Source organism: Triturus cristatus, chromosome 12, assembly GCF_964204655.1.
Source record: "Triturus cristatus chromosome 12, aTriCri1.1, whole genome shotgun sequence".
Lineage (NCBI taxonomy): Eukaryota > Metazoa > Chordata > Amphibia > Caudata > Salamandridae > Triturus > Triturus cristatus.
In genome coordinates, this window is record NC_140595.1 from 808,588,508 (window position 1) to 808,607,484 (window position 18,977).

The 18,977-nt window shown below is 50.0% G+C and overlaps 1 long non-coding RNA gene across 1 annotated transcript in view; it reads right to left on the reverse strand.

The window, feature by feature from the left end:
• Nucleotides 1-1,132: 1,132 nt before the first annotated feature.
• The window catches only part of LOC146782934 (uncharacterized), a 204,852-nt gene continuing 187,007 nt past the window's right edge, over nt 1,133-18,977 (reverse strand). Inside the window, exons 3-5 of the long non-coding RNA XR_014972084.1 lie at nt 2,905-3,018; nt 1,867-1,980; nt 1,133-1,231 (exon numbers count right to left, since the gene is read on the reverse strand). This is a non-coding gene — a long non-coding RNA (uncharacterized LOC146782934). The remainder of the gene's footprint in view (nt 1,232-1,866; nt 1,981-2,904; nt 3,019-18,977) is intronic.

Consider the following 18,977-nt stretch of genomic DNA (forward strand, 5'->3'; position numbering starts at 1 on the left):
GTGCAGTCTTGCAGAATAGAGTGTCGTAGAGGGCAGTGGTGTAAAGTAGAGTAGCAGAGAATAGAGAGGCAGAGTAGAGTGGTGCAGAGAGGAGTGGCTTAGAGTACAGTGCCGCAGAGCAAAATAGAGTGGAGTAGCGTACAGTGGAGTGGCGTTCAGCCGTATAGAGTGCAGTGGTGTAGAGTGTTGCAGAGTAGAGTATAGTGGCATTGAGTGCAATGGTGCAGTTTAGTAGGCATAGAATGCATTGCTTTTGAGTAAAGTGGCGTTGAGTGCATTGGCATAGAGTGCAGTGGTTTAGAGTAGAGTGGCATAGAGGGCAGTGGCGAAGAGTAGAGTGTTGTAGAGTAGAATAGAGTGGTGCAGCATAGAGTATATTGGTGTATAGAGCAGTAGAGTTGGGTGGCACAGTGTGGAGCAGAGTGGAGTATAGTGGCGTAGGTTGCAGGGTCATAGAGTGCAGAGGCATAGAGTAGATTGTTTCAGAGTACAGTGAAGTGTTGTAGAGTGGAGTTGTGCAGGGTAGAGTTGAGTAGTATAGAGTAGTGGCGTAGAGTGCAGATGCCTAGAGTGGAGTGGTGCAGAGTGCAGTGGCATATAGTAGATTGTTTCAGAGTAGAGTTAAGTGGCATAAAGTGGAGTGGTGCAGGGTAGTGGCATAGAGTGCAGTGGCATCGAGAGTAGTGTTGCAGAGTAGAGTGGCATACAGTGGAGTGGCATAAACTGGAGTATCTATCATCTATCTGAAGTGGTGTAGACTGCAGTGGTGAAGAGGGCAGTGGTGCATAATAGAGTTGGGTAGAGTGCACTGACAGAGTTGAGTGGTGGAGAGCAGAGAGGCATAGAGTCAAGTGGCATAGAGTGCAGTGTCAGAGTGCAGTGGTGCACAGAGAGGCATACAGTGTAGTGGCATAGAGTGCATTGGCATGACGTGCAGTAGAGTTTCATAGAGTGGTGCAGATTAGAGTGCATTTGTGCAGAGTAGAGTGGTGTAGAAATAACAAATGAAAAGGAAAGTTCAATTCTATACAGGATTATCTGTTCCAAAATCAACAGATGGTTAAACTGTTTTCCAGCAATAGATCAAGTAGTCATAATATGATGAATAAAAGTTATTCAAGAGTCTTGAGAGTTGCTTTGAATCCAATTTTATTCAAAAAATGCCAATTTGACAGAAGCAATCCATTCAGCCCAGCATAAACGTTTCCTTCCAGTGGGATTTCACCAGGGCCTAAAATTTAAAACATACTTATTACCAATGATGTTTTATGCATACAATATGTACCACGCTACCCATTCACCAGTTAACCATTTTCCCACAAAAAACAGTAAAACACACCCAGCAAGACTCCCTACTACACACATACTAATATAATCCATTCACTTGGTGTTTCCATAAGTCATAATCCATAAACAATTATAATTGATACATTCTTAGAGCCATTAAATTCTCAAATTCGTCACCAAAGTTATAACGATGGCCTACCAACTCCCCGTGATCCATTATTCACAGACATTTGCCCTCATTATAAAGATCAGCTAACTATCTCAAAATAATTAAATTCACAAATTCATTAGATAATTACATCAGTGGCCTAATATTCCACAAAGTTCCCATCATTAGGAGACATTTGGCCTGTGTATGGAGATCAGGTGACAGTGGCCTTATATCCCATAACGTTCCCATTTTTAGAAGACATTTGGCATGTATATGGAGATCGGCTAATGTCATGATATCCTTGCAAACCCCTCTCTCTCATTTCCAGAACACACTGTTTAAAAACATTTTTTTAAGGATAAACATAATTTATATTGTCCTCATTTTTCCCAGGTAAAAATACCCGGCCCGAAAATTGTATCACTCACTTGATCAATATCCCAATGTTGTCATCCACCCAGTGTTGGTTCCTGTTGTTATCTCATAAATCCTCATAGATACAGTTTTGTACCACTAGATGGCATGTTGCACTCCCATCTTATCTATAAGATAAGGATTTAGTTCAGTATCTTATTAAATTCCCATAAAATTCTCTCAATCAAAAAAATATATTGATTCAAGGACCACCATACCTTTCTAACCAACCCACACTTATACAAAAAAAAGAAGAAAAAAAAATGTGTAACAAAGAAGACATCAATTTCTATTAGTCTATTACAAAAATTCCTTTCCAAAAAGAGCGAGACAGGGACCCAATACAATTGAGCCCCAAGCACTATTGGACCTCACTTTCATCAAACCATGGGTTTAAAAACACCACTAAAGTATCCTCCAGTCAATAGTCCAGGCAATCTACCCAGGGTGATATCCTTCCCAGTACTGACCTTCATCCTTTCTTCTTCCTGGTTCGAATGTCCTATGAGTTCACACCTAGCTTTCAGGTTATCTAAGCCACCTTATTTATAACCGTTTGTCAACCAATCACAACCGTCTGAGAAACCTGTTCTCTCTCTGGTCCATTTTATGGAAGTACCAATCACATCACTTGCTTCATCTAAGCCGAAATCCATGCATGTATTAATGAGTGTCGACCAGCCATATTTATGCACAGACCCATATTCTGGCCATTCACTGCCATACTGGACCAGAGTGGAAACCCTGTGGACTAGCTATCCTTTAATGCGATGCCAACATCAACACTTTGAACCTCAAGTGTCTTTTTTTGTGTGTGTCTTTAAGTCGCTTAAAAGTGGAGCCCTCCCTAAGATAACCTGTCACATGATCTCTAACTCTTCTTTCAGCCAATCGCATGTCATGATCAGCCAATGTCATGATATCCTTGCAAACCCCTCTCTCTCATTTCCAGAACACACTGTTTAAAAACATTTTTTTAAGGATAAACATAATTTATATTGTCCTCATTTTTCCCAGGTAAAAATACCCGGCCCGAAAATTGTATCACTCACTTGATCAATATCCCAATGTTGTCATCCACCCAGTGTTGGTTCCTGTTGTTATCTCATAAATCCTCATAGATACAGTTTTGTACCACTAGATGGCATGTTGCACTCCCATCTTATCTATAAGATAAGGATTTAGTTCAGTATCTTATTAAATTCCCATAAAATTCTCTCAATCAAAAAAATATATTGATTCAAGGACCACCATACCTTTCTAACCAACCCACACTTATACAAAAAAAAGAAGAAAAAAAAATGTGTAACAAAGAAGACATCAATTTCTATTAGTCTATTACAAAAATTCCTTTCCAAAAAGAGCGAGACAGGGACCCAATACAATTGAGCCCCAAGCACTATTGGACCTCACTTTCATCAAACCATGGGTTTAAAAACACCACTAAAGTATCCTCCAGTCAATAGTCCAGGCAATCTACCCAGGGTGATATCCTTCCCAGTACTGACCTTCATCCTTTCTTCTTCCTGGTTCGAATGTCCTATGAGTTCACACCTAGCTTTCAGGTTATCTAAGCCACCTTATTTATAACCGTTTGTCAACCAATCACAACCGTCTGAGAAACCTGTTCTCTCTCTGGTCCATTTTATGGAAGTACCAATCACATCACTTGCTTCATCTAAGCCGAAATCCATGCATGTATTAATGAGTGTCGACCAGCCATATTTATGCACAGACCCATATTCTGGCCATTCACTGCCATACTGGACCAGAGTGGAAACCCTGTGGACTAGCTATCCTTTAATGCGATGCCAACATCAACACTTTGAACCTCAAGTGTCTTTTTTTGTGTGTGTCTTTAAGTCGCTTAAAAGTGGAGCCCTCCCTAAGATAACCTGTCACATGATCTCTAACTCTTCTTTCAGCCAATCGCAGGTCCACCGGACCAGAGAGGACACCTTGTATTCTACTTAAGACTAGCTATCCTCCAATCCGATGCCGGTATCAACAATTTGAATATCCAATTTTTTTTTTTTTGTGTGTCTTTCAGTCGACCTTTTCCTCCAGCCAATCACAGGTCCGCCGGACCAGAGAGGACACCATGCATTCTACTAAGACTAGCTTTCCTCCAATCCGATACTGACATCAACAAATAGAATCTCAAGTGTCATTTATTGCGTGTGTCTTTAAGTCTACCTTTTCTTCCAGCCAATCACAGGTCCGCTGGACCAGAGAGGACACCCTGTATTCTACTGAGCCTAGCTATCCTCCAATCTGATGCTGACATCAACAATTTGAATTTCAAATGTCTATTTTTGTGTGTCTTTAAGGAGCTTAAAAGCGAAGCCCTCTGTAGGATATCCAATCCCTTGGTCGGAAACTGTTACCAGACCAATGTAACCCATGTAACCCTCTGCTGCAGTTGTAATTCAGTAGCAGTTCAAACCTCTCAGCTTTAGAAAACACTAACTCTTCTTCCAGCCAATTGGCACACACACAATGAAAGACACTTGAGATTCTAATTGTTGAGTGCAGTGGTGTAGAGTGCATAGGCTTTAAGTAAAGTGGTGTAGAGTGCATTGGCGTAGAGTGCAGTGATGTAGAATGGAGTGCAGTGGCGCCGAGTGCAGCAGGGCCAAGTGCAGTGGCGTATATTGTTTCAGACTAGAGTGGAGTGGAGTACAGTGGCATAGGGTATGGTGGCATAGCGTAGCTTGGCATAGAGTGTACTGGTGTGGATTGGAGTGGTACAGAGTAGAGTGCATTGATGTAGAGAGCAGTGACGAAGAGCGCAGTGGTGCACAGAAGAGTATTGTGGGGTAGAGTGCATTGGCAAACAGTGGTGTAGAGTAGAGAGGCATAGAGTGGAGTGGTGTAGAGTAAAGTGCAGGGACGTAATGTGGAGTGGCATGGAGTGAGTAGCATATCGTGGAGTGTTGCGGACTAGAGTGGAGTGGGGTAGAGTGGAGTATGCATGGTGTGGAGTGTTGCGGACTAGAGTGGAGTAGGGTAGAGTGGAGTATGCATGGTGTGGAGTGTTGCGGACTAGAGTGGAGTGGGGTAGAGTGGAGTATGCATGGTGTGGAGTGTTGCGGACTAGAGTGGAGTATGCATGGTGTGGCAGCACACTGCCATTACAGACAACATATATTCAATCGAATTGACCATTACATTTGCACAGACACACAGTTTTACTGATAAAAGTACACAGCGCGCAAACGATAATGTGTGGAAATGTCGTCACCTAGTGTATTTATTTGTTTTGATCGTATTCCAATATATGTTTCCACCACACTTCAGAAATATCCCAAAATGTGCTTCATTTGTGCATTTCTAATTCCGATATATTCTAAAATATCAGCACAGTTAATGTACAGGTATTTAAATGTTGCTGTGTGCTAGAAAAAAAGCATACAGCCTTCCTCAGGCACACCCTCACTTGCCTGCATGATTGTTACAGAAATCCTCTCACTTTGAAGTCAGAGAAAGAAAAGTAAAAACATCAAGCTCCCTGGAGGACAGAGTCTGGCATTTGACCTCGGTCTTTGAAAGTACAGCAAATGAGACAGGATAAGAATAAAATGTAAAGTCTTGTTTACAAAAATCCAATACAGGTGGAAGATTACAGTAGATAAGGTTTGAGCAATGGAGGGGACAAGCTCACACTAAACAGCATAAAACAAATAGCGCCAGCAAATAGAAAGCAAGCAAAGGTGAGTTACTAACCACAAAGCCAATGGTAAGCAAGGGGCGGGATGCATTCCCAGGGAAGCTCTCCGAATGTCCCCAAGATGTTAGACCTAAAAAGAGATATAGCGGGGTGTCATTTAGCAGACATGTGCATGTGTGGTGCGCACGCCTACAAAATTATACAGACAGCCCCGTCATAGGCTTTTCTGTTTTACATTCTTCTTTACCCATGCTGCACAGCATCAGGGATGCTGTACGTTATTGCTAAACAACACTGATGAAGCCAATGGATCTAAAAGGCGAGATCTGTTGGCTTTGCCAAAGCTTGCTTGATTTTTACCCTTTTCTCCCATGCAACTTCATTTCCCATCGAGGAATTTTCTAAGCCCTCCTGGACCCAGAATACGGGATCCAGGCCAGGTATTTATCCTTGGTGTCCTGGCACCCTTGCTCTCCTGGTACCCTTGCTCTGCTGGCAGGCACCCTTGATCTCCTGATACCCTTTCTCTGCCAGCACCCTTGCTCTCCCGGCACCCTTGCTCTCCCGGGCCCCGGCACCCTTGCTTTCCCGGCACCCTTGCTCTGCCGGTACCCTTGCTCTGCCGGTACCCTTGCTCTGTAGGCACCCTTGCTCTCCTGGCACCCTTGCTCTCCTTGTACCCTTGCTCTGCAGGCACCCTTGCTCTGCTAGCACCCTTTCTCTGGTGGCAACCTTGCTCTGCTGGTACCCTTGCTCTGCAGGCACCCTTGCTCTCCTGGCACCCCTGCTCTCCTTGTACCCTTGCTCTCCTTGTACCCTTGCTCTGCAGGCACCCTTGCTCTGCCAGCACCCTTTCTCTGGTGGCAACCTTGCTCTGCTGGTACCCTTGCTCTGCAGGCACCCTTGCTCTCCTGGCACCCCTGCTCTCCTTGTACCCTTGCTCCCCTGGTACTCTTGCTCTACAGGCACCCTTGCTCTGCAGGCACCCTTTCTCTGGTGGCAACCTTGCTTTGCTGGTACCCTTGCTCCCCTGGCACCCTTGCTCCACTGGCACCCTTGCTCTCCTGGCACCCTTGCTCTCCTGGCACCCTTGCTCTCCTGGCACCTCTACCTGGTGACTGGCAGCCTTGCTTCCCTGGCACCTTTGCTGTCCTGGCACCCTTGCTTTGCTGTCACCCTTGCTCTGCTGTTACAATTGCTCTCCTGGCACCATTGCTCTCCTGGCAACCTTGCTTTGCTGGCGCCCTTGCTCTGCTGGCACGCTTGCTCCCCTGGCACCCCTGCCTGCTTCCCTGGCACCCTTGCTCGGCTGGCACCCGTGCCTGCTGTCCTGGCCTGCTCCAGGCCTCCTTGAATGAGTCCCACATTTGAATGTCTCCAGTTCTGCTGGCAGGAAGGCCGGTGCGTGCACCGCCTATCAGTGCACAGATGACCCCTCCCTCCCGCCTCCTCTCCTGGCACCCTTGCTGCCCTCGCACCCATGCTCTCCTGGAACCCTTGCCCTGCTGTGAGGACGGCCTGTGCGCGCACCGCCTATCAGTGTACATATAACCCTCCCTCCCGCCTCCTCTCCGGGCCTCTCCTCCTAAAAGCCCTCTTCCTCTGAGGAAGGCCGCCTCTGGTCCTGTGTTTATATCTGTCAGAGACTAATATCTCTGTCAGGCCGCACCCCGCCTCCTCGTCCTAATGACCCGTCATTCCCTGAGACCACAAATCTCTCAAGTGTTCCCAACGCAGCGTCTTGTCATAACTTCTGCAGATGTTTACAACCCCTGGCTGCGCTGCTGCAGCGGCGGTCACTGTCTGCGCCGCTGTCACCGGTGCCGGGCTGGCACAATGACCCCGCTATCGCGCCGCTGGTTTACTCTTTCTCCGCCCAGCTGCAGTTTATTGCCGCCTCCTCTTTCTTTAGTCTTTTAGTCATCACTTTGAACCATGTGTTTTTGGTTTTTCTCTCTGATAAAGAGAACTATGCAATTACCCCTTTTCCATTAAGTCTGAGACCCAAAAAACAGGCGCTCATTGTGTGTTAGAGGGCCTAGAAACACGCGAAATGTTGACATTAGGCGCTGTAGTACATTAAACTCACCCAGCGAGCCAGGGGTACAAAACCCACCTTCAAGGGCTGGAAGGAATCTATCCGTGGGTTGCCTCTTACGTCTCCGGTGTAGGTCAAGCGTTTTTAAAGTGGGGGGTACTCTCCTTTCCAGATGGGAGAACAGTAGCGGCCGCTACTAAACACGAGTGGTGAGGCGGGAGGGGGTTTGTGGGGGTCCGAGGAGGGGGTATAGCGGAGAGGTGAATGAAAAAATAAACTCATTTACCAGAATGCTGCCGGGTGCTGCCTCCTCTGCTCCTTCTCCTCCATGCCGCAACAGGCAGCTCCGCCTCCCAGAAGCCCCTGTCCAATCACAAAGTTGCCTCAAGTCGCATTGCGATTGGTCTGAGCGCCTTGTTTCGGCGCTCAGACAGGGACTGGGAGGCTTTGCATGTTCCTCAGCAGGCTGTGTAATGCAGCCTGGTGGGAAAGATGCAAAGTGCTCATTGTAGTGTCACAGCTGTGAGGTAAACAGCGGCGACAGTGAGGGCGCACCCATGCATGCATCCCCAAGAGGGGAATCTCACAATGAACCCCTATCGTGACCGGGCCGTATGGTATGCTCCCGGTCACGTGATAGCACTGTAATAAAAACGCCTACCGCGGATGCAACGTCACGAGACGCGCATACGCAGTATCAAGCACACATACTGTCTCCGCTTATTTCTTGATATAGGCCCAGTTGCAGCCGTTCAGAGTGCGAGCTCACCGGTGCATAGGTTGCTTTGCACGACACAACACTGGCGACGAAGGCGGGCGTGTTCCCGTCGCGATACTACACAGGGGCGGCCGTGCGAGGTTGGAGGAGGCCCCGCAGTGCTCGTGCCCCTACATCTGGCTGCTGGCGCTCGACGTGAGTGGAGTCCGCGGAGCAAGCAGGTCAGGAGTATCGCCATTGCTGGGCGACAACTGTGCTCCACGCGCTGCGGGGGATTATAATTCACTGAGTCCCCACAGGCGCTGACGGTGCGCTCCAGGCCCGCACGGCTGGGAGAGTTGCGCGCATGCGCATTGGCCCGCACTGAAGAGAAGTTGAATGCCTCGCTACCGCGCTCCCACACGCGGTGCTACCCCTCTGGCCCCTGGATGCCTGAGAGTGCAGAAAAGGGAATTTGAAAGCCACGCTGCTGCCCTCCCACACATGCTGCTACCCCTGTGACCCCTGGGTGCCTGAGAGTGCTGCAGGGAGGCAGCCAGCCCCAAACTGACATTGGCAGCAATAGTATTCCCCCCATGAGTTCAGCCATTTCCAGTCAGCCTACAAGTGCTGTGGGGGAGTGATTGGCCTGCACACAGTGACAGCAGTCGGGCCAGCAGCAGGATTCTAGGTTTCATCTACATATTGTCCATCTAAGGAACACATTGCGAGGTGCAGCGTCACGTCACTGCAGCGGGTTGCCTGAAGGACGGCTCATCATGTCTACCATCCCCCCAATTGAGCCATTTGTAGTGCAGGGGTCTCCCTCTGCCCAGGCGTCCAGATGGAAAGAATGGGTAGAACGCCTCCTCATATTCTTTGAGGCCACGAAAGTACACACAGACCAGAAGAAGGACATGTTACTCCACTTAGGAGGGAAGGACATTCACCGCATCACGAAGACTCTGGTCGAGGCGATGCCCAAGACCCACATGACCCTCATCAACGTGCTCATGGGCCATTTTGAACCAATGGCCAACCAGGACTACGAATGCTTCATCTTTCGTCGTCAAGCTAGGTAGCTACCGGAAGAATCACTCGACACATTCCATGGCAGACTCAAGCTCCTGGCATCCACGTATGGATTTAGAGATGAGACTGAGGAGATTAGAGGCAAATTATCCAAGGGTGTGCCTCGGCGAAGCTTCACAAAAGAATATTGGGAGGGTCGGGCAAGCCACTAGCGGACATTTTAACCCTGGGACGCACAAAATAGCTGTCCAAGGCCAGGGCAGCGCACATGGAGGCGGCACTGCAGTCACCCGTCAAAGCAGAGCCGGTAAATATGGTCACAATGAAGCCAGCGGACCGTCGCAACAAAAAGCCGTTCACCAGTGGCCCACAAAGGGGTCAACGATAATGCGGGTACTGTGGTGGCCCACCTCACAAAGCAGCTCAGTGTCCAGCGAAGGATAAGAAATGCACTGGTTGCGGCCGATTCAACCATTTTGAAAAGGTATGTCGTTCCAAGCAATACCGAAAGCACAAGCAAGCAGTTAATACAGTACCCGAAGGAGGTGATGAGTCGAGTGACATGGACGACGATGAAGAGGAAGAAAAGGCGGTTCACAAGGTGCACATGATTGGAGCTGCGTCGAGCAGGAGCAGGCGTCTGCCCCAATGCCGTATTCAGGTGGGAGCACAGGAGGTCACGGCCGTCGTAGACACCGGAGCCACCATTAATATAATGGCAGCCGCTCACAACAGATCCATGCACCCGGCACCCACTCTACAGCCCACCAAAATCACGGTCTTCGCGTATGGACAAGACAAGCTGCTGGAAATGAAAGGAAAATTTAAGACTACCGACACCCATGAAGACAAATCAGTCAGCACTATGGTGTACGTCACCAAGGATGGACAAGGCATGCTCCTGGGATGCAGAGCGGCTGAAGACCTGGGCATCGTATCATTAGCATTTGGAATCCACCAGGAGTCAATCCAGCACATACTTGCAGAGTTTGCATCGGTCTTCGAAGGCATTTGAAAGTACAGAGGGAAGGAAATCCACCTTCATATTGACAACACAGTACAACCCGTTACCCTGCGACACCAGCGTGTGGCTTTTCATCTACACCCGTTGGTGGAGCAGGAGCTGCTCAAGCTGGAGCAGGTGGGCATCATGGAGAAGGTGTCTGGTCTCACACCCTGGGTTTCCCCAATTGTTGTTGCCCGGAAACCAAAGCAACCCAGAGCCGTCAGGATATGTGTCGACATGAGATTGCCGAATGCAGCCATAAAAAGGGAGCGACACATCACCCCGATGATTGATGATTTGATCGGAGAGATGGCAGTGGCGTGTTGGTTCTCGAAACTCGACCTACAGTCAGGATACCACCAACTAGTTCTTGATCAGGCGTCCAGAAATATTACAACATTCTCAACTCATGTAGGACTTCGCAGGTACACTTGGTTGAGCTTTGGGATATCAAGCGCTGCAGAGGTGTTCCAGAATGTCATCCACGAACTGATCAGGGACATCCCTTGAGTCATCAACATGAGTGATGACATTATGGTACATGCCAAGTCCATCCCGGAGCACCACTCCCGCCTGGTGCAACTTCTCCAGAGAATAAAAGAGGCTGGACTAACACTGAACTGATAAAAATGTGAGTTTCTCAAGACCAAGCTGCAGTTCTTTGGGTACACCTTCTCGGCTGAGGGGGTGAATCCTGACCCCGACAAGGTCAAAGACATAAATGCACCAGCCCCCATCAACGACACGGAAGCCCATAGCTTTCTGGGCATGGTGAATTACTGTGGGCATTTCATCAGAGACCTCACGACCCTCACCCAGCCCCTGAGGGAGCTCACCAAGGACTCAGTCCTGTGGGTGTGGGAAGAACCACAAGCCAAGGCCTTCCAGGACATTAAAGACACTCTGTCGACTGCCACTACTCTAGCGTTCTTTGATCCACAAAAGCTCACGATGGTTGTAGTGGACGCAGGCCCAAAGGGACTGGGCGCAGTGCTAATGCAACGCTGAACGGCGGAAGAAGACTGGGCCCAGGTGGCATTCGCCAGCCGCTTGCTCACGGACACCGAGCAGCGGTACTCCCAGATTGAAAAGGAGGATATTGCGATCCACTGGGGGTGTCGCCATTTTCATCTTTAAGTCTACGGGAAGCCGTATGTGGCGGCCATGGACCACAAGCCTCTTCTGCCCCTGTTCTCCGGCACCTCTTCAAAGCCCCCGCTGAGGATAGAAAAATGGATGCTGCAGTTGCAGAACTACAATTGTCGCATTGAATATCAGCCAGGGAGCCGTAATCCTGCGGATTATCTATCCAGACACCCCAGAAGTGCTACGGCCCAAGAGGAGGAAGATGCCGCCGACACCGAGGAGTATGTCAGATGCGTCACGGAACGGTCATGCCCCATTCCCCTCTTGATGGGTGACCTGAAGAGTGAAACTGACAAGGATGAGTACCTGCAAAGAATCAAGAAGGTGATGGAGCACGGCAACTGGCACAAAGCCCGAGACGAATAGAAGATACTCACCGCGGATGCCCGCCAAATACTAGAGAGATTATATCATGTTCGGCAAGAGCTGGCGGAAGACACCACAGGCTGTCTCATGTGAGGACACCGGCTGGTAATTTCTTCCTCATTGACTGACAGGGTCATTCAACTGGCACACAGTGGACATCAAGGAATGGTTAAAACCAAGTCGAGACTACGAACAAAAGTGTGGTTTCCCTTAATGGATGAGCTTGTGGAGGCTGCCATCCGAGCATTCCAGTGATGTCAGGTAACCGGAGGAAGCCCCAAACCTGCTCCTGTGGTCACAGAGCCAAGGCCCGCTGGTCCATGGCTGAGCATTAGTCTCGATTTCGGGGGCCTGCCGGACAGAAGACACACCTTCGTGGCTATCGACGACTACTCCAAGTATCCTGAAATTGAGATTGTGAATACACTTAGTGCCACTGAGATAATCCCGGAGCTGGAGATGGTAATTGCGACGCATGGCATTGTTTAAGAACTCAAAACTGACAATGGGCCACCCTTTCAAAGTCAGATGGTAGCTACCTACCTAGCCTCGCTGGGCATCTGATCAAACATCGGCGGATTACCCCTCCCTGGCCACAAGCCAACGGGGAGGTGGAGAGGTTTATGCATACCTTAAACAAGGTCATCCACATCGCACATGAATGACACCAGCCCCTGGAATTAACTCTGTTTACGTTTCTGAGAAATTACAGACAAACCCCTCGCACTACGACAGGATTGGCTTCCGGACATCTGTCAATGTGCCGAGTGGTCACAGACTCGATTCCACATCATCCCATGCGGTGCCCTGAAAACCCTGATGATCACAGGATAGATGACCAGAGGCGTAGGGCGCATGAGCAAGTCAGTTAGCGCCGTGGGGCTCAACAAGTGCAGCTGCAAAGAGGAGACACGGTGCTGCTCAAAAACCGCATGACCAAAAGCAAATTCCATCTTTCTATGAAAGGCGCCCCTGGACTGTCATCAGAGTACGAGGCACAAGAGTCATTGCTTGGAGGGGTAGAGAAGTTAAAACGAGGAACATTTCCCAGTTCAAGAAGTGTCATTTTGCAGAGGCAAGTGTGTCAAACCAGGGTGTGGAGAGCCAGACCCAGGTCCCTGTTACCTTACCCAGTTCTCCATAGAAATGTGGAGGAAGCGGAGGGTGCGTCATCACCGACACCTGGAATTGATCCCCATTTGTCAATAGTCACTGACAACATGGTGACAGGGCAAGAAGAAATGCCAGAGAGTTCTGGAGAATCCTTGCCCCCAACATCGAGCGAGGAGACTGGAGTCGAGTCCAGTGGGCGGGGAAGTTCCCAGTATCAGCTCCGACGCAACCCTGAGCCGAACCGGAAGCTGAGAGACTATTTTATGTAAGATTGTTCCTTTTATATTACTGATTTTGGTTCTTTTATTGTCGGGATTATGTTACTGGGATTGAAGAGTTGGGGTAAAGTTTCATTGACTACTGTTGGACTATGTTTTCTGTTTTTGGGAGGAATGTAGTGTCGCCGCTGTGAGGTAAACAGCGGCGACAGTGAGGGCGCACCCATGCATGCATCACGAAGAGGGGAATCTCACGATGAACCCCTATCGTGACCGGGCCGTATGGTATGGTCCCGGTCACGTGATGTCACTGTAATAAAAACGCCTACCGCGGATGTGACGTCACAAGACGCACATACGCGGTAGCAGTATCAAGCACACATACTGTCTATTTCTGGATATAGGCCCAGTTGCAGCGGTTCAGAGTGCCAGCTCACCTGTGTATAGGTCGCTGTGCACGACACAACACTCATGACTGTTTGACAGGCTCCCTTCAGCTGGTCAAACTGTCATGCGCACTTTACAGTGTGCTTTACACTAGTCCCCGGCACTGACCAGCCCAGCTCACCCGCCCTGCCCTGCACCCAAGCAGGAAGGAAAACGAAAACACCGGTTCTCTACTGCTGAAAAGGCTGCGCCGCTGCTGAGAAGTGCAGGCACTCCCCCTCTCAGATGGGAGAAGCAACGGTTCTCTACAGCTGAAAGGACGGCATCCCTGCCGAGAAGTGCGGGCACTCCCCCTCTCAGATGGGAGAAGCGCCGCTGCTCTACTGCTGAAAGGGTGGCGTCCCTGCTGAGAAGTGCAGGCACTTCCCCTCTCAGATGGGAGAAGTGCCGGTACTCTACTGCTGAAAGGGTGGCGCCTTGCAGAGACAGTGCAGGCACTTTCCCTCTCAGAAGGGAGAAGTGCCTATACTTTACTGCTGATGCGACGGCACACCTGCCGAGAAGTGCCAGCGCCCCCCCTCTTAGATGGGAAAAGCAGAGGTACCCTACTGTTGAAAGGGCAGCACTCACTGACCAGATTCTGGTCATCCCAGGGAAAGTGGAAGAGGTCTCGCTCCCAGGGCAGGTGGGCATCATCATTTCAGAGCCCATGGGTTACATGCTGTTCAATGAACGTATACTGGAGAGCTGCCTGGGCGCTAAGGCGTTCTTGAAGCCCTTTGTTTTAGGATTCTCTTTTCATGTAAAAAATGTGGACTTGAGTTGGATGCTACTGCCATTTGAAGATCCTCTAGGTTCACAACCCACACTGCTGGATGGGTTCTAGGAAGGGTCACAAGTCCGGTGTGGCCCTCCTTCACAAATGTCATAGATCAAGCTGTGTTGCAATGGCTGCCACAGCTACAACTTGGAAAATGGACTAGGCAGCTTTTATGAATATTGCATTCCGAAAGGCAGAGTGGCTTGGCAGCATGGTAGGTGCAGATAATGGGTGGTGAAACCCCACCCTGTCTCCTTACTAGGCCTGGGTGTGAAATTTCCCTCTACTCGCAGAGTTTTTCCCGATCCGCATAGAGCGCGGAGTTCTGAAAAACTCTGCGGAGCGGAGTTCTTTTCTCGCTCGCGCTCACCAACATTAAGTTGGCGAGCACCGAGCGAGGAAAATCTTAATCGGGCCACCTACTGGCGAGATTTCTCAACGAGCGTGGTTGCGGATGGTTGCTACAGCTCGCGTTGAAAAACCTTCCGTTTGCGTTGAGGAAGCTGCCACTATAATAGAACATATATTCGAGCGGCAGAAAGAAGCAGCTCCTTTTTGCACTGCTTGTGGTGCAGTTTGTGCTGATTTTACAGCGCAGTACAAAAACCCAGTGCTAAAAATCAATGTGAATGGTGCGACGAATTGCCCTCCGCCGCTTGCGGAACTTCACATAGCACGGCAGAGTTTTGTATTGCGGGAGTCTGCGAACTCCACCCAGGCCTACTCCTTACAGTTCTGCCAAATGTGGGCTCTTAATTGCTAGGGATTTTTTCAGAAGACATAGAAGCATTTGTAGTGAATCAGTGCTTATGCTGCGGAGACAATGGCCATGATGTAAAACTTGCCTCTTGGCGCTTTTTTATTTCAGTCCTATTTAACTGAGCAGCCCCGGGCAGAAGAGGGCCCTGTGGGGCAAGTAATCTGTTTTTGTTTTGGTGCCCAGTGATGACCAGGGATGTCGGAAGCCCTAACTGTGAAGTGAAGCCTGTTCTACTTCAGCGGAGTCCCACAGGGTTCATCACGGAGCCCCACCCTGTTCAACATCTACATGGCCCCCTTCACAGCCATCGTCCGACAACACGGCCTCATCGTATCCTACGCCGATGACACCCAGCTCATTTTCTCCCTCACCAAAGACCCCACCACTGCCAAACTCAACTTCCAAAAAGGAATGCAAGACATCGCAGTCTGGATGACCACCAGCTGCCTGAAGCTCAACGCTCAGAAGACAGAAGTCCCCGTCCTTGGTACCACCCCATCTGCATGGGACAGCACCTGGTGGCCAACCGCCCTCGTAAGCCCACCTACCCCCTCAGACCACGCCAAGAACCTCGACATCGTACTCGACTCATCAATCACCATGAACCGACAGGTCAACGCCGTCACCTCCAGCTGCTTCAACACCCTCCGCATCCTCCGCAAGACCTTCAAGTGTCTTCCCCTGAGTCAAGGAAGACAGTCACCCATGCACTCATCACCAACAGACTGGACTAATGAAACGCATACTACACCGGCATCAACAAGTCCCTACTCCGCAAACTCCAGACAGTACAGAACACCGCCGCCAGACTCGTCCTCGGCATCCCCCGACACGAACACATCAACCAACACCTATGAAGTCTCCACTGACTCCCCGTGGAGAAAAGAGTCACTTTCAAAATCCTCACTCACACCTACAAATGCCTACACAACAACGGACCCAAATACCTCAACGACAGAATCAACTTCCACATACCCAGAAGAAACCTCGGATCTTCCAACCTCGCACTGGCTGAAACCCCGCGCATCCACAGAGCCAGAGCAGGCGGAAGATCCTTCTCTCACATTGCAGCCAAGACCTGGAATGAGCTACTGGCAGACATCAGACGCGCCCCCTCCCTGAACACCTGCAGGAAGACCCTCAAGACCTGGCTCTTCGGCTAAACAGATCTGCAGACCCCCTCCCCCCCTCAGCGTCTTGAGACCTTCACAGGTGAGTAGCGCACTTACAATTCCCTGATTGATTGATTGAGCGAGACCCTTGGTAGAACTCAGTGAGAGAATTGTCATTATCGCTGTGGAAGGACTGTCTATGATTGATGCCGTGGCGGCGCCTCCACTTAGGCGGACGAGCTTTGCCCCACTGAACAAAATTAAAAATAACATGATAATAACTATCGTTATTATCATGTTAATTTTTCCTATAGTTGTTAGTGGCTCTTGGGCGGGCCAGACCGGGGCTGGCCAGAGCAGGAAGGTGCGCATGAACTGTTTGGCCAGCCCCTTTCATGTTCCTACCAGGCTGCATTACAAGCCTGGTAGGAACATGCACAACTCCCTGTTCCAGTCTGAGCGCCTATCCACGGAGCTCACACCAATCACAACGCTGCATTGCAGAGTCGTGATTGGCTCAGGGGAGCCTCTCTGCCGGGTGCTTTCTGCTGTGAGTCTGCAGAAAGATGACAGAGGGTGCAGGGGAGGCGGCAGCCGTTTCAGATAACTTTTTTTAAAGCATTTTTTTTTTCATTCCGTCTTTCGCCCCCCCCCCCCCCTCACCTCCTCCTTTCCTCCAGCTCACCACCCGGGTCCGGTAGCTGCCGCCACCAGATTGAGGCGGAGTTCATAACTCATTTGTATTAATGGATCATCATTCTGAGCCAAATCCTTGGTGATGAATTGTTGTATTTGAGGCAGTGACACCCATTTGGAATCCCTGCAGGTCTCTGAAGAGGCCTTTTTAAAAGTGGCCCCCTTATACCCAGCATAAAGTGGAGGCTTTGGTTTCCAGTTTTTAGGTCTCGGCTAGCGAAGGCTGCGCTTGCGCAGTCTCGCTTGCAAAACATAATGACTTGGAGAAGAGGGGCTTGAACCCGCCCCTCTTCTCCCCTCTTCTCCATTGGCTGGCCTCTTGAATGCTGGCCAGCCATTGGAGAAGAGGTCCGTCACTCCGAACAGGCCCCGTCCTTTTCGGATTCGGGGCGTGTTTTTTTCAACTTTTCTAATTATCTCCTCCAGCCAATGGCAAGAGGAGAGAAAAGCAAAACACGCCCCCGAATCCGGAAACGCCGCTGTCTTTCTCCGAGGCATTTCTGCTTCGCCTCGGAGAAAGGCGGCGGTGTTCATGGCGTCATCCACTCCCCCTGCTATCGGCGCTCCTCGGTCTAAACTACTTTCAACTGAAGCTTTGGTGCTGCGGCTGCTTTAGGGGTCCCGCTCTGCCTTCTTTTCCTCTGATTCTTTGTTTCCCTTTGTCTCATAGGAAAGAGCCATTTCCCTTAGTTATTTAGTGATGGTTTTGCTCCCATAATCTTTCAGCCTGAATGTCGCCAAGGGCAGAAGTCTGCGCAGACCTCCACCCCTTCCGGTTTGCACTGTAATGATTTTTTTAAAGACAATGTCTGCCAAAATGCTGCCCCTGGTGGGTGGCGCGGCTGGGGGTGGCTCTGTCGGGGGTGCCCGCCTTCTACTCCTCCTACGGCTCCTCCAAACTCCTTCCCCGCCCCCGGAGCCCGGACACAGACACACCGCGGCGACCGCACTCCAACCGGACCTGGCTCCTGGCCCCCCTTACCCTATCGCAACGGCTCCAGCAGGTTTCCGGGGCCCAACCCCCCCGTCCAGCAGGTAAGAAAGGCACCCCGGGAAAGAAGGAGGGAAGCGGCAGAGTGGCCTACTCCAGGCCCCGGCTGCGGCCTGTTCCGGCCTTTGTGCCCCTCTCGTCGGGGCCTCAGTTGGGGACGGGGTGCAGCAGGCAGGGGGCAGAGAGAGTGGAGGTGGAGGAAGGCCGCCGTTTGTACAAGACGTGAATGGAGGATGGGGGAAATCAAACCGTGGGTACGATAAGGGGCTGTCAGGCAAAATCATAATGTTCCTGGTTCAGGCACCGGTACTTCTATACACAGCCTAGCATCCCCTAATACATCCCTTTCCCTCCTACTGATCCATGACTCGTATACAGCTTTGCTTTTCCTTTTCCCAAATGCATTTGCTTTTCACAGTCATATTATACATGCTTATTTATGCCAACGGTGCCCCTTTAGCTACCCCCTTACTCCCCTTATCTGGCCATTCCCATTTGTCCCTTCGACAGCCCGATCCAACCCTCCCACAACCCCGGCACTCCTCACCCAACCCAATCACTACTATAGCCTCTGCTGTTTAAGCATTTACAGGTTTGTGTCGGGTCAAGTCTGACTACCCTTACGATTTAAAAGCATTTCTTTTCATTTCCTGTCTGCTCCGTGCAGATTCTTAGTTTGTGGTGCCAGCCTCCCTCTGCACTGTACAGGTTGTAACAGGCCATGAGCTATCTGTCCTGGCATCCGCTGCACAGGTTTAAGGAGGCCTCTGGTTTCAACCCGTCTCTGCTGAACACAGGTTCTAGGGTGCATCTAACTTCAGTCCCTGTGATCTCTTCCAGTTTGTGAGATTCACCCCCCCCACCCCCATTCCACAATGTGCCAGCTGAGAGACTTCTGGTTTTATAATGTGCCAGTTCTGCTGGGGTTCTGAATGGCACAGAGGTGTCAGCCGCTACCATAGCTGTACAATATTTTAGGCTGCGATATTGGGTCATACTATTGAAGTCTCAAACTCGGTGCACTTAACATGGAGTCAGTTTCATTGAGAACAATGAGGCGTTCAGCTTGATGT